The sequence below is a fragment of the Amblyomma mixtum genome, chromosome 9 (assembly GCF_055824585.1).
Source record: "Amblyomma mixtum isolate Tamu chromosome 9, ASM5582458v1, whole genome shotgun sequence".
Taxonomy (NCBI): Eukaryota; Metazoa; Arthropoda; class Arachnida; order Ixodida; family Ixodidae; genus Amblyomma; species Amblyomma mixtum.
In genome coordinates, this window is record NC_143020.1 from 10665801 (window position 1) to 10681387 (window position 15587).

Consider the following 15587-nt stretch of genomic DNA (forward strand, 5'->3'; position numbering starts at 1 on the left):
GCATTGATAGATAAGACGAAGGCCGCTCCCACGGCCCATACCCGACTTTCTGGGCAAAAGCGTTTGTGAGCGGGAAGCAATTCATGAAGGCAAACTTTTCTATATAATTTGATTTTAGTATAATATGGGATGGATGTATGGAAGATAGGGGCGTCCACTTTGAAACTAGGTGGTGGCACTTGAAACTATGCTCTGGTTTTTTTCCTTTATATTTGTTTAACTGTGCTCTAAATTGTTATCAAAATTTTCCATTTCCTTTCAATACGTTTTCCTACGCTTCTAACCTTATGTTACCTCTCTACTTTTGCGCTACCATTCTTGCAATCGCTTTTTGTTAACTTCTACCGCAGATTCATTTAAATCACCGTTGCTATCTACAAACCCTTTGAAATCATGAAGAGTGGCTGTGCCTGCATCGACATTCAGATACGAGGGGGTACCCAAAAGAAACCGGACTAATTTTTTGAATCGGCACAGCTTCTGTGGTACCGCGTTTTGCCGCTAGGAGCGCATAGAACGAACATTTCAGAGTCAGTAAGCCGAGTGCCGTCGCTGAAGGAGGTCAGACTAGTTTAGGCAGAGTTTTAGAGTGAGGACTGTTTTGTGTGGGTGTCGTTTTTGCAATGGCTGATTTTCGTGAACAGCGTGCGCCGGTGAAATTCTGATTTTTCTCAGAAAAAGTGGAACGGACACTCTTGAAATATTCAAAAAGACGTTCAAGGACGATGCTATGGGGACAACTCAAGTGTTCCTGAATTAAATCCTGAATCAAAGCAACAATCATGCCAATGGAAAACTTCAAATTCACCTCGCCTCAAGAAAGCTCGTCAGGTGAAACCAAACCTCAAAACAATGCTGATTTGTTTTTTCGACTTGAGAGGAGTCGTCCATTCAGAGTTTGTTCCGCAGGGTCAGACAGTTAACCGGGATTTCTGTGTGGATGTTTTCAAAAGATTGGGCAACAGTGTTTGGTGGAAGCGGCCTGATTTGTGGCAAACGGGTGACTGGTTTTTCCACCATGGCAATGCCCCTGCTCACACAGCGCTGTCTCTACGACAAATTCGGACCAAAAATGGCATGACCCATGTTCCTCAACCTTCATACTCACCGGACCTTGACACGTGCTACTTTCTTTGTTTCGTAGAATGAAAAGACAGGTGAATGGAAAGCGTTTCGCTGGTGTTGTTGAGGTGAAAAAAAAAACGACGGAGGGACTGTCAAGCATCACAAAAGATGAATTTAAACAATGTTTTGAAAAATGGAATGAAAGATTCGACAAACGTATCATTGTAAGTGGAGAGTACTTTGAAGGATATTGAAGGTCTGTGCTGAAAATGTTAACAAATAAGTTCAAACAAAAATAAGTCCGGTTTCTTTTGGGTACCCCCTCGTACGTACCATCACATTTGAGTATGGGATGTTAAGGTGCTTCTACAGATTTACCACACACAGGACATGTGTCATCTTCGTTAAATGTCTTTTTGTAGCTGCGCTTTATCAAATATCCTGACCTAGCTTGAAAGAGCAGGGCACTGCCTCTTGAGTTATCATAGAACGATTCCTTCCTGATTTGCCTTTTTTAATATCGGTATAGTTCTACACTGTGGTTCTTTTCATTAAATTAATCCAATTTTTACATTCCGTGTTTTTAAGCTGTCGTTTAATGCTCTTTCTTTCTCGGTTATCGTGTCCGGCATAAATACTGGTTAGTTCTCTACTTCTTATGCGCAACTGTGAGTCAACGCTCTTTCTGTATAAGTATTTAAATACATCAGCTCCCACCTGTTAGCATTCAATTTCCTCAGACGTTATAAATAAATTATTTTACTCTGAGCTTCCCGTGCTTAAAATGACGCCCAGCCCATATCCCCTGTACTGCCTTATTTGTAGTTTCGGCGTGGGCACCTAGTGCTAATCTCCCAACAGGACTCTGATTTACTTCTAACCTCGACTGTACTTCTGCCCACAAGCACAGAACCGCATTGCCAAAAGTAAGTGCCGACACCATTATTCCTTTCCAAAGACTTCTTAGTACTTCCTGTTGGTTGTACACATATAATGCCCTATGTTTCATTCTCCGAGCTTCTCTTCGTCATTTTGCCCTAAGAAAATGTTCGTATTTTTCCGTGTATATCTGCCCTTCGTTCACTTCTTTCCCGAGATATTTGTATTCGACCACTCTGGGCATCTCATAGCCTTGTATTGTAAGCACCTTATCTTCTGTATCATTTAAAATTATCACATCTGAATTAGTTGCGCTAAAACTGAAACATAGAGCGTGTCTTTCGTCTCCACAACAATTAACCAGAGATTATAAATCTTTTCTGGCTATCATCTGCTAATAGTACAATATTGTACACATACATTAAACATGGGAGGCGTTGCTCAACGACCTTTCCGCGGAATCTGTACGCCAAATTATAACCTAGATTACTTACTTGTAGCCATCCAAATTTATCATATAAAACATGAATATCAGTAGTGATACAGGACAACCTTGCCTTAATCCTTTGTGTACCTCCACAGTTGGGTTGTAGTTTTTAACCCTTTCCAAGCAATTTAAACTTTATTATCTCGCTATATTTCCGCCACAAAATCAATAACCTCATCACTGATACCTTGATCTTTTTAATAGGTATTGTTCCACAAGAGTTCCCTTTTCACATTTCGCATGCACCACTTATGTCCAGGAAGGCTAAATACAGTGGTCTGTTTTCCGCCTTAGGTATTTCTATGCACTGGTTAAGCACGAACAGGTTATCATCTAAGCGCCTAACGCTTCTGAACTCGTTTTGAAGTTATCCCAGTACCATATTTCCTTAACAAAACTTATGTTTGGGCTAGATGGTGCATAGCTTATATTGAAGTGAAATTTCAGCGCACACGAAAAACGCACACAAGAGGAGGATACACAGCGCCTGTCCTGTGTGTATCCTCCTCTTGTGTACGTTTTTCGTGTGCGCTTAAATTTCATTTCAATATACCCTATTTCTACTCATGACTGCATTTTTAATTTCACCGCCTGCATGGCACCCTCTGTATAACAGCTGTTATCGTAATCGGTCGGAAGGATTTTATGTACATCTTATCTCCTTTCCCTTCATAAATCAAATTCATTGTGCCTGTCTCCAGCTGTACGGAATTTAGGCATTTGTTACGATTACCTCTTACGTGTTTAACAACGTTTCCTGGCTTCTTGGGCCAAGTGCATTAATCAACTTCAGTGTAATTTTTTCTATCCCTGCGGATGTGGATTTAGAAGTATTTGCTTCCGCCCTTTTCCAGTTAAGACTAGTCAGTTCTAAGCTGTCCCTATTGTGCTGTCCTGTGTTGCTCCCTCACTTGGGCAGATTGTCCGGTCGTCGTTTCTAACTGAGTCTGCTATAACAGTCAGTATGTTAACAACGAATTCGGTCAACATATCCGCACCCCACCTGACGGCAGTCTTGAATTTTTTTCCCTGTTAACGTTCTGACTATCGTCAAAGGCGCTTCCCATCGTTTTTCTATTGCAGTCTTAGCTGCTCGATGCGATGTATGCAAGCAGATTAAAGGAAGGGTTTTGCTACACCTCAAAATAATAGATAATTACCTGCAATATTTTTAATACAGTGTGTTACAATTTGTCGATATTAGAAATTTTTGTATGTAAATGTTGGACATGTAATAGCAACAAACTGTCTCCTCGTCTATATATATATATATATGAGTGTGTGTGTGTGTGTGTGTGTGTGTGTGTGTGTTCCACGAGCATGAAGTAGTAACTGACTGATTACAGGAGTATATAGCGAAGTATAGGCTTCGTTAAAGGAAACATATTTATTCGACTCGACGTTTCGATCGGAAGACCGATCTTCTTCTCACGAAGCGTATACTTCGATATATATAGATATATAAATGCCGCCGCGGTGGCTCAGTGGTTATGGTGCTCGGCTGCTGACCCGAAAGACGTGGGTTCGATCCCGGCCGCGGCGGTTGAATTTCTTTGGAGGAGAAATTCCAGAGGCCCGTGTACTGTGCGATGTCAGTGCACGTTTAAGAACCGCAGGTGGTCGAAATTTCCGGAGCCCTTCACTACGGCGTCTCTCGTAGCCTTAGTCGCTTTGGGACGTTAAACCCCATAAACCAACCAACCAACGAACCAACCATATATATATATATATATATATATATATATATATATATATATATATATATATATATATATATATATATATATATATGTATAATAAGTTGGGGAAGTCACATTGAAAAACTTATCAGATTTATTCAACGTTTCGACCAGGGACTGGTCTTTTTCAAGAATGATCATACAGTGCATGGAAGGGTCTTCTTATAGCAGTGAACATGGCACACACAGGGCTTGAAAAAGAAAAATGAGAAAAAATCAAAGGGGAAAGAGGAAGACAGCCAAGACACGAAACCCAAACGCCAAGGTGCGCCAGCAAAGGCGCCGCCGTGAAAGAGATGAAAGAGGGTGGTGGGCCTGGGCGGGCACGCGACTAGTTAAGGAAAAAAAAAGAGCGTAGGGGTGGTTAACAAAAGAAGGCAAGTGCCTGCCAATTGTGTGCGTAAGTATCGCCTCTAGCCACCTCTGTGTGGCCCCGCGCGACTCCAGAAAAAAGCACGAGAACGCACAGGTTGCGGTTGAGCTAAGTGTCTCCACGGGTGGCACGCGGACCCCCAACACCAGATGAGGTTGCATATGAAGACCATATGGAGAGCTCCTTCTTTACAGGAGTAGAAAAAAAAATAAGTAAAGACAAAAAATGGCACTGCGATGGCCGAAGGAAACAAAACCACATGAGGGTCGCGCTTGAGAACCACATGGATAGGCTCCTTCTTTACAGGAGTTGGAAAAAAAAGTATGAAGACAGATAATAGCACTGCGATGGCAGAAAGGAACAAAAACACACACACGCAGAGGCGACAAGAATACACAGAATATACACAAAATTGTGTCACTTTTGTAGCATTCTTTAGCAGAGGATATGTGGGTAAATGCGTAAAAGCCCACAAATTAAGTTAAAGGCAGCGCCAGAGTGTTAGAAAGTGTACCAAAAAGGCAAATTTCATTACAGGAAACACCGCTTAGGAATAACACAACAACAATATTAGAATAAATACAAATGGCACGCGAGATAATACAGGCGCCCAAAATAGTAGAGTTCAAGAGTGTGAAAAATTGTCCCAAGAAACCAAGTTTACCCAAATGCCGTGATCAGCACCAACAAAATGATAATAATGCGGTGAATACACATGAGAGAGAGCGTCACAGAATTCGTGCTTAACCACAACAAAAATAATGTCAGTACCTCGACTAGAAATGAAAGTGTTAAATACATAACAAATCGTTATGCAACTGTCATCATAGTAGATTTAAGAAAATATTTTCGATGCAAAAGAGTTCACAAGGAAAAGAAAAACAAACAAACAAAAAATTGCAGGAAGGTTTAGCCAGAAAGGCAGGAGAGTTTGCCAGGGCTTTCATTAATTGCAGCCGACAAGGTGTTAAATTTAAATATTAGATATGATTCACAGGCTTCCCTGTCGTAATGTGTCTGGAAGCCAGATTGGAGTATGGTGGCCTTGAAGTTTCCAAATGAATGACCTTTTGTCGTTACGTGTCTTGAAAGAGGCAGATCTGGCAGTGATCTTATGTGTGCTCTGTGGTTATTTATTCTCAATCGGAAAGGAGTTTCAGTTTGCCCGATATACTGAGCACGGCACACACCGCACTCGAGGAGGTAGACTACGTTGCTGGTGTCACAGTTGAAATCTCCTCGAATTTTGAATGAGAAAGACGACGCTGTGCTGCGAGCTTCTGTGACCTTATTCATCATTGGAAAAAGTTTACAGCGCGGTTTATTGCAAGGTGTGCACCCTGAGACTTCACCGTTGTCTAGTTTCGAGGAGGTTAAGGCATCTTTGATATTTCTTGCCCTCCGATATACGACACGGGGTGGTTCGGGAAGCAAGCGCTTCATTTTGTCGCTCTGAAGGAGAATGTTGTGATGCTTTCTGAGAATAGCGTTAACATTCGGTGCTGTTGGAGAGTATGTTAATATCAGATTAGTTTTGTAGTTCGTCTGCGCAGTCTTGGTGTTATTTAGCATTGTACGGCGGTCTTGTACTGCAGCTTTTTCCAAGGCATCGTCGATGATAGGCTTCGGGTAGCGCTGTCGGACCAAATCCTTGCGGAGTTTCTCACAGTTAGAAGCGAAGTCCTCTTCACGGGAGCAAATGCGTTTAAATCTGAGAGCCTGGCTATATGGTATTCCTTTCTTGCAATGATTTACGTGGCTAGTTTTAAAATGCAAGTATTGGTGCCTGTCCGTTGGCTTCCTAAACACGGAGGTGACAAGCTTGTTTTGCGAGATCTGAAGTTTGACATCCAGAAAGCTGATCGTAGTGGTTGAGTAGGTGTGGGAAAAAGAGATGCTTCTGTGAGCATTATTAAAGTTAGCGATGAATTTGAGTAGTTCTTCTTCACCATGGCACCATATAAGAAATATGTCATCTATAAACGTCCTATAAAAAAGGGGTCTGAAGAGACAGCTCTCCAGGTATTCAGTTTCCAGAATGCCCATAAATATATTGGCATAATTAGGACCTACTTTTGTCCCCATTGATGTGCCAGTAATTTGCACATAGTGGTCGCCATCAAATTCAAAGTTATTCATTTCCAGAACGAAATGCAGAAGTGTTTCGAGGGTCGTGCCATCCACTGGTCTTTCCAGCTCTGAACCTCTGTAAGCTTTAGCGACCGCCCTGATCCCATCCGAGTGGGGTATGTTGGTGTATAGGGACGCGACATCGAGGGTAACGAGTATGCTGTTTTCTGGAATGAACAGGTCAATTATGTCGGAAAGAAAATGAGTTGTGTCTTTGACAAACGAAGGAAAAGTTGGTGGTATGTCTCTGATTAAGCTGTCGACAAAACTGGAATTTTTTTCTGACGCGGTTCCTATTCCGGAAATAATTGGTCGTCCTGGATTATTTTCCTTATGTATTTTTGGCAGAAGGTAGAACCTACCGGGGATGGGAGACAACGGAAGCAAAGACTTGGCGATTTTATCAGTTATTTTGTTCTCCTTTACGAGGTCTTCTAGAGTGGTTTGGACCAGATGTTTGAAATGTGAAGTTGGGCCGGAAGCTACAGGTTTGTAAAAAGATTTGCATACCAAGGTTGCATAAATTTTGCTCACGGTCGGCCGCTTTTGATCAAACTTTATGCAACCTTGGTGCTCCCTCGAGCTCCAAATCGCCGCACGGGTGGTCGTAACCGGCGTTTCGTGGAGCGGTGCAACCGGGAGGCCTGCACGTTCAACGACCTCCTGCGCAAGTACTGATGTCGCACGAGCGGGGTCTTCTATATCGACCATGGGCTCCAATGGATTCCGACCGGCCGGGTTCTTGCTGCGGACGGCCTTCATCCGAGTTTTGAAGGCGTCGCCCTAATTGCGGGCCATCTGCAGCACATAATCCTACGAGACTCGGCACGGAGCCAGGCACGGTGGCTGGACCACGCTTCGTGCGAACCATCGAGCAATACGACGCCAAGATGCCCGACTCCGGACGTTCCCCCTCCGCCGCCGCCAGAAGCGGAGCGCCGCTACGACCTGCGTAGCAGGTCATACTCGGACGTTACCCGCCAGGGTGCTGCAAATTGACGCCATTGTGTGCTCCCAGGTGAACTTTCCAGCTCTAAACTTTCTAGAACGTTTTTAAAGGGTCGCAAAATTGTTGAAAAAAGAATAAGATATCCGCACCACGTTAGCACTTTAACTTCTTACAAGAGACATAATGTTGTACCAAAGGGTTTAAGGATATATGTGAAACCAGCCGGGTCAGAACTGTCACCAAGCCACGTGGCAAAATGGAGGGAGATTTTGAATGACGCATCGATTGGGCTTTTGACTGTCGTGATTGAACATGATGAATCTTGCCTTAATCGTTTGCTGCAACAAGAAAAAGAATTTCTTTAATGTAATTTTCTGACAGACAACGAGCCGCGCACTTTGGAAGACTTCAAAGCCGAAAAAAGTGGCCTATTATTTGCCAAAAACAAAACAAACTCCGCCGCGACGGTATTGCTGTTCCTACCGAGAGTCGAGGAATAATAAAAATAGCCGAAGATTCTGCTAACAGTGAACATAGTTCTGATGGTGAACAAGCATGGAAAGGTGTCTCTATAGCCAATCTATCGGATTCAGACCTATCCAACGAAGAGCGGAGCATCCTATCGAAAGGCCTGAGCTTTTGCCCCGCCAGCGCAAACTTAAATGAGCTCCAGTTTTACAAAGACTTAGATAATTTTGCCCGTCGCCTTAGGCTCTTAGAGTACTATGATAATAAGTCTCAAAACAAAGACGCTGGGCCATCCCTTCCATCAACTATGCACTGGACTCCACCTCCACAGCGCGAAAAATGTCTCGATCTCTACATAAAGGCCGTGCACAGTGATATACTGTCCGAATATAAAAGGCGCTCATATTGCCGAAAAAATCTTTCACACAAGGAACAAATTGCCTTGAAGTCTGTCGCCACACGGTCCGACATAATTATAAAGCCCGCAGACAAAGGTGGTGCAATTGTCGTCATGAATACCAAAGACTACAAGAATGAGGCAGAGCGGCAGCTGAGCAACAAATCTTTTTACAAACCTGTAGCTTCCGACCAAACTTCACATTTCAAACATCTGGTCCAAACCACTCTAGAAGACCTCGTAAAGGAGAACAAAATAACTGGTAAAATCGCCAAGTCTTTGCTTCCGTTGTCTCCCATCCCCGGTAGGTTCTACCTTCTGCCAAAAATACATAAGGAAAATAATCCAGGATGACCAATTATTTCCGGAATAGGAACCGCGTCAGAAAAAATTTCCAGTTTTGTCGACAGCTTAATCAGAAACATACCACCCACTTCTCCTTCGTTTGTCAAAGACACAACTCATTTTCTTTCTGACATAATTGACCTGTTCATTCCAGAAAACAGCATACTCGCTACCCTCGATGTCGCGTCCCTATACACCAACATACCCCACTCGGATGGGATCAGGGCGGTCGCTAAAGCTTACAGAGGTTCAGAGCTGGAAAGACCAGTGGATGGCACGACCCTCGAAACACTTCTGCATTTGGTTCTGGAAATGAATAACTTTGAATTTGATGGCGACCACTATGTGGAAATTAGTGGCACATCAATGGGGACAAAAGTAGGTCCTAATTATGCCAATATATTTATGGGCATTCTGGAAACTGAATACCTGGAGAGCTGTCTCTTCAGACCCCTTTTTTATAGGAGGTTTATAGATGACATATTTCTTATATGGTGCCACGGTGAAGAAGAGCTACTCAAATTCATCGCTAACTTTAATAATGCTCACAGAAGCATCTCTTTTTCCCACACCTACTCAACCACTACGATCAGCTTTCTGGATGTCAAACTTCAGATCTCGCAAAACAAGCTTGTCACCTCCGTGTTTAGGAAGCCAACGGACAGGCACCAATACTTGCATTTTAAAACTAGCCACGTAAATCATTGCAAGAAAGGAATACCATATAGCCAGGCTCTCAGATTTAAACGCATTTGCTCCCGTGAAGAGGACTTCGCTTCTAACTGTGAGAAACTCCGCAAGGATTTGGTCCGACAGCGCTACCCGAAGCCTATCATCGACGATGCCTTGGAAAAAGCTGCAGTACAAGACCTCCGTACAATGCTAAATAACACCAAGACTGCGCAGACGAACTACAAAACTAATCTGATATTAACATACTCTCCAACAGCACCGAATGTTAACGCTATTCTCAGAAAGCATCACAACATTCTCCTTCAGAGCGACAAAATGAAGCGCTTGCTTCCCGAACCACACCGTGTCGTATATCGGAGGGCAAGAAATATCAAAGATGCTTTAACCTCCTCGAAACTAGACAACGGTGAAGTCTCAGGGTGCACACCTTGCAATAAACCGCGCTGTAAACTTTGTCCAATGATGAATAAGGTCACAGAAGCTCGCAGCACAGCGTCGTCTTTCTCATTCAAAATTCGAGGAGATTTCAACTGTGACACCAGCAACGTAGTCTACCTCCTCGAATGCGGTGTGTGCCGTGCTCAGTATATCGGGCAAACTGAAACTCCTTTCCGATTGAGAATAAATAACCACAGAGCACACATAAGATCACTGCCAGATCTGCCTCTTTCAAGACACGTAACGACAAAAGGCCATTCATTTGGAAACTTCAAGGCCACCATACTCCAATCTGGCTTCCAGACACATTACGACAGGGAAGCCTGTGAATCATATCTAATATTTAAATTTAACACCTTGTCGGCTGGAATTAATGAAAGCCCTGGCAAACTCTCCCGCCTCTCTGGCTAAATCTTCCTGCAATGTTTTGTTTGTTTGTTTTTCTTTTCCTTGTGAACTCTTTTGCATCGAAAATATTGTTTCTTAAATCTACTATGATGACAGTTGCATAACGATTTGTTATGTATTTAACACTTTCATTCCTAGTCGAGGTACTGACATTATTTTTGTTGTGGTTAAGCACGAATTCTGTGACGCTCTCTCTCATGTGTATTCACCGCATTATTATCATTTTGTTGGTGCTGATCACGGCGTTTGGGTAAACTTTGTTTCTTGGGACAATTTTTCACACTCTTGAACTCTATTATTTTGAGCGCCTGTATTATCTCGCGTGCCATTTGTATTTATTCTAATATTGTTGTTGTGTTATTCCTAAGCGGTGTTTCGTGTAATGAAATTTGCCTTTTTGGTACACTTTCTAACACTCTGGCGCTGCCTTTAACTTAATTTGTGGGCTTTTACGCATTTCCGCACATATCCTCTGCTAAAGAATGCTACAAAAGTGACACAATTTTGTGTATATTCTGTGTATTCATGTCGCCTCTGCGTGTGTGTGTTTTTGTTCCTTTCGGCCATCGCAGTGCCATTTTCTGTCTTTATACTTTTTTTTTCCAACTCCTGTAAAGAAGGAGCCTATCCATGTGGTTCTCAAGCGCGACCCTCATGTGGTTTTGTTTCCTTCAGCCATCGCAGTGCCATTTTTTGTCTTTACTTATTATTTTTTTCTACTCCTGCAAAGAAGGAGCTTTCCATATGGTCTTCATATGCAACCTCATCTGGTTTTGGGGGTCCGCGTGCCACCCGTGGAGACACTTAGCTCAACCGCAACCTGTGCGTTCTCGTGCTTTTTTCTGGAGTCGCGCGGGGCCACACAGAGGTGGCTAGAGGCCATACTTACGCACACAATTGGCAGGCACTTGCCTTCTTTTGTTAATCACCCCTACGCTCTTTTTTTTTCCTTAACTAGTCGCGTGCCCGCCCAGGCCCACCACCCTCTTTCACCTCTTTCACGGCGACGCCTTTTGCTGGCGCACCTTGGGGTTTGGGTTTCGTGTCTTGGCTGTCTTCCTCTTTCCCCTTTGATTTTTTCTCATTTTTCTTTTTCAAGCCCTGTGTGTGCCATGTTCACTGCTATAAGAAGACCCTTCCATGCACTGTATGATCATTCTTGAAAAAGACCAGTCCCTGGTCGAAACGTTGAATAAATCTGTTAAGTTTTTCAATGTGACTTCCCCAACTTATTATATTTTTAATCAGTTGCTTTGAAGATTTTGTTATCCCTTATATATATATATATATATATATATATATATATATATATATATATATATATATATATATTGGTATGTATAATTCGGTCTGTAGGTAACATGCAGCTAGGGGCAGTATTCTTCGAGCTGGCCATTTCGCGTCCAGTCGGTCTTCTGCCAGTGGTCTCTCAGATGTACCTGCGGCTCTAAAGCGTCTGTTGCAAGCGACCCGGCGATTGGGTGGCTGGCAAACGATCCTTACCATTGGCTCAAATTGGATGCAATATGCAGCCAATGGTAAAGTGCATCGTAGCGCTCTGTGAGCAACAGGCAAACGGACCTGAGCACTGGCTCCCATTAACTTCTATATGGATGCAATAATGGGGTCCGGTCGCTAACCACCCAATGGCCGAGTCACTTGCCAGAGGCGCTTGAAAGCGGCGAGTATATCTCAGCGACCACTGCCAGAGGACCGAATGGGCGCGAAATAGAAAGAACGAAAAATTGAAGTAAAGAGAATACGGCCCCGTGTGTCCTGGGGCGACTCACGTCGATACGTTAAAACGCTTTGTGCATGAGCAGTGGTGTCAACACCTTTCCTCAATCGTTGATTGAGGTGATCGTGCACCATGGCGCAGCAATATTTTGGGCGTAAAAACTGGGTGATCTCGGCCAAAGTGTCACGGTGAACAGCCGTGCTTTCCGCACGCAGTATTAAATAGTGCTCTGCGATTATAATTCATTTGTTACCGGCAAGTGGCACGGGGAGTTGGCCATAAGGTGGATGCCGACTTGGCAAATTGCCGTCTGAGATCGCCCAACAGGTTGGAGGAAGCCCACAAAGCTTGGGAAGCGGCAACTTACAACGCCTGCATTCGCGGCGCGGTGTTGTCTGACGTAGTGCTGGATCATGACAGCCCGTTCCTGCCAATGTTACGCCTTGTGTACCCTAGGATGTGTGCCTGCAAAACCCATGTTGGCAATGGGGGGCCATAGTGATACACAAAATGGATGGCGCCACAGAAGTTCGCCACGGTGACAAGGTGAGCTCGGTGAAAGGTGTTTTAGGTTGTCTTGAACAAAACAGCGTTGCGCTTCAGGCAAACAAATATCATCAAAATCTGAGATTGGGGGTCATGGTGCTAACATACTCCCACAGTACGAATCCATCCAGTGGCGCCGTATCGCGGCCAAAGTGTTTTAGCTGGCACTTGCCATGCCTTGGTTCTTCACACACTTCGATCGCCGCCACCGTCCCATGGGGACATGTTCGAGGATGTCAAAGACTGGTTGGCCAGCTTTGATTGAGTGGCGGGTTTCAGTGAGTGGGACGGCGAGCGCAACTTCCACAACGTCTACTTTGCGCTGCAGGTCTCGACCAAAACGCCGTTTGAGAACCAAGAAGGTTCCTTTAACAGGTGGGAGGTTTTTCGTCGAGAGCGGCTAGCGACATTTACTTGGAGCGAAATAAAATAGAAGGCCGAAATCGCCCTCAGATCCCAGCAGGCAAACGAGGACATCGCGATGTTCATCGAGGACATGACACCACTCTTCAGTCCTGCCGACCCTGCTATGCCCGAGGCCAAGAAGGTGCGCCACTTAATGCGTGCGTAAAAGAGCAGCTGTTTGCCGGGCTGGTCCGTGACCCGCCAAGAACAGTGTGCGACTTTACAAGGGAGGCAACGGGAATCGACCGCTCTCTGCAGGAACGGGGCGCACACTACGGACGTCAGGCAACTGTAGCAGCCGCTTCGCAGTACACGCCTACGTCGCTGCCCACCGACGAGCTTCGGGAGCTTGTAAAAAGCCTTGTGCACAAGGAAGTGGCGAAACTTCACTTTGAAGCTCCACAGGCCACGGTCGCTGCCGTAACGGACGTGGTCCGTAACGAAATCCGACGAGCTGTGCAGTCACCCCCATCTCGACACCCGGCGCCCTCTGCTATGGCGTACAGCGACGCACTACAAACTCCTGGACTAGCAATGGAAGCCTTTTCCCCTGTCGGTCCTGGGCCACTGCCATCTCTGCAGTACCCAATCGCAGCAGTACCCTCCGTTCCGCAGTATTTCAGGCGCCCCATGAGCAAAGCGCATGTGTGGCGTACGCCGAACAATCGGCCGCTCTGTTACCACTGTAGGGAGCCCGGCCACATCCTCTGCCACTACCCCTACCGCAGAATGGGTTTAAGGGATGTTTCACCGGACGCACCTCGAACGCGCTACGGTGAAAGACTACGGGATATCGAACTGTACGTGGCTGATAACATGCAGTCCTCGACCTCGCAGCGACGCCAGTCCAGATTGCCATCCCTGTGGCGGTTTTCTTCGCCAGGCCGCCCATCGGCCTGCGGTCAGTTCAGAGGTGCGTCCTCACATCAGGAAGACCGCGTCCTGCAGGGGTAGGGTCGCCGCTACTGGACGAGGTCAAGAGCGTCTACCCGATGAATCGCCACGATGCTCTGACCGACAACGACCTGACTCGACGTCCTGAACGACGCGCAGCGACCGACTGGTTTGCGCCGAAATTCCGGTATCCGCTCTCGGTATCCGGTCGTTACCGCTCTCGTGGACACCTGAGCTGATTTTTATGTAATGAGGAGCCGGTTTGCCAGGGCCCTGAGGCAGGTTCCGACCCCTTGTTCTGGACCGCAGATCCAGACAGGTGGTGGCCATGTCTTAACTCCGATCGGTGTCTGCACATGGCGAAACCAGATCCCCGGATTTACTTTTCCTGGTTGCTTTGCTGTGCTACCCGGGTGCTCCAAGGACCTCATACTCGGTGTGGATTTCGTTCAGAAGTGCGGTGCTGTTATCAACCTTCAGGAGCTCATCGTGTCGTTTTCCACCCAAGGCCATGTCGACGACGATATCAAGCCACGCAGGGCTAAGTTATGCATCTGTGGCGAGCCAGCATGTTTGTTACCGTAGAGTGCGATAACAGCTGCAGCACTCGTGGCACCGCCGAAACCACCATCTCGCCAGCCGGACAACTGCTGCCTATTGATCCGCCGCAAGCCCCTTCCACCAAGTCGGCTTGGAGTTACTCGGCCCATTTCCGGAGTCCTCGCTGGGGAACCACTATATTGTGGTCGCCCCCGACTACCTCAGCCGGTACTGTGAAACTAAAGCTCTCCCTCGTGGCACTGCTGACGCAATTTCTAACTTTTTCTTTCAAGACATTGTGCTTCTTCACGGTGCACCTATCATCGTTGTAACTGACAGGGGATCGGCGTTCACCTCGGCCCTTACGCAAGAGGCTATGTGCCTTAGCAGCAGAAGTCACCGCAAAACAACCACTTACCACGCTCAAACGAACGGACTCACCGAACGGCTCAACAGGACGATCGCAGACGTCATTTCCATGTATGTTGGCAGACTACCGCAACTGGGACGCCATACTCCCTTACGTCCTATTCGCATATAAAACTTGAAGTCAAGAGTTTGACGGAAGCCCGTCTGGTCGGGATGGGACATTACGAAAAATGAAAGGCACCGACCAAAAAAGAAAGATGGAATGACGTTTCGGCTCCCACACGGGAGCTTTGTTCACAATGAGGCGAAACGGGGAACCGTTGCCTTATATACGGCGTATCACAGAACCCAGACATCTTGCGTATACAGGGGGCAGATTACCATGATTACGGTTCAGCGTATTTGCTGTCGTCTGAATGATCAGCGACTCAAGATAGAGCCGTGATGTGCTGTTCCTCTCTTTCGCTACCACACGTGCCTGTGTCCAGTCAATGTTGTGCTCGGCAGATACCGAATGTTCGGCCGGCGCGTTCGAAGCCACCCGCCGGTTCCTCACGTCATTCTGGTGCTCGCGCAATCTTCTTTCAAAATCCCCTGACTCGCCAATGTACACGGATGCGCAGTCGGCACATGGGATTGCGTAAACGACGCCCGGGAATTTTTCCTTTCTGAGTGGGTCCTTCACTCGCACCAAATCTCCCCTGAGCTTGCGGGCTGGCACATG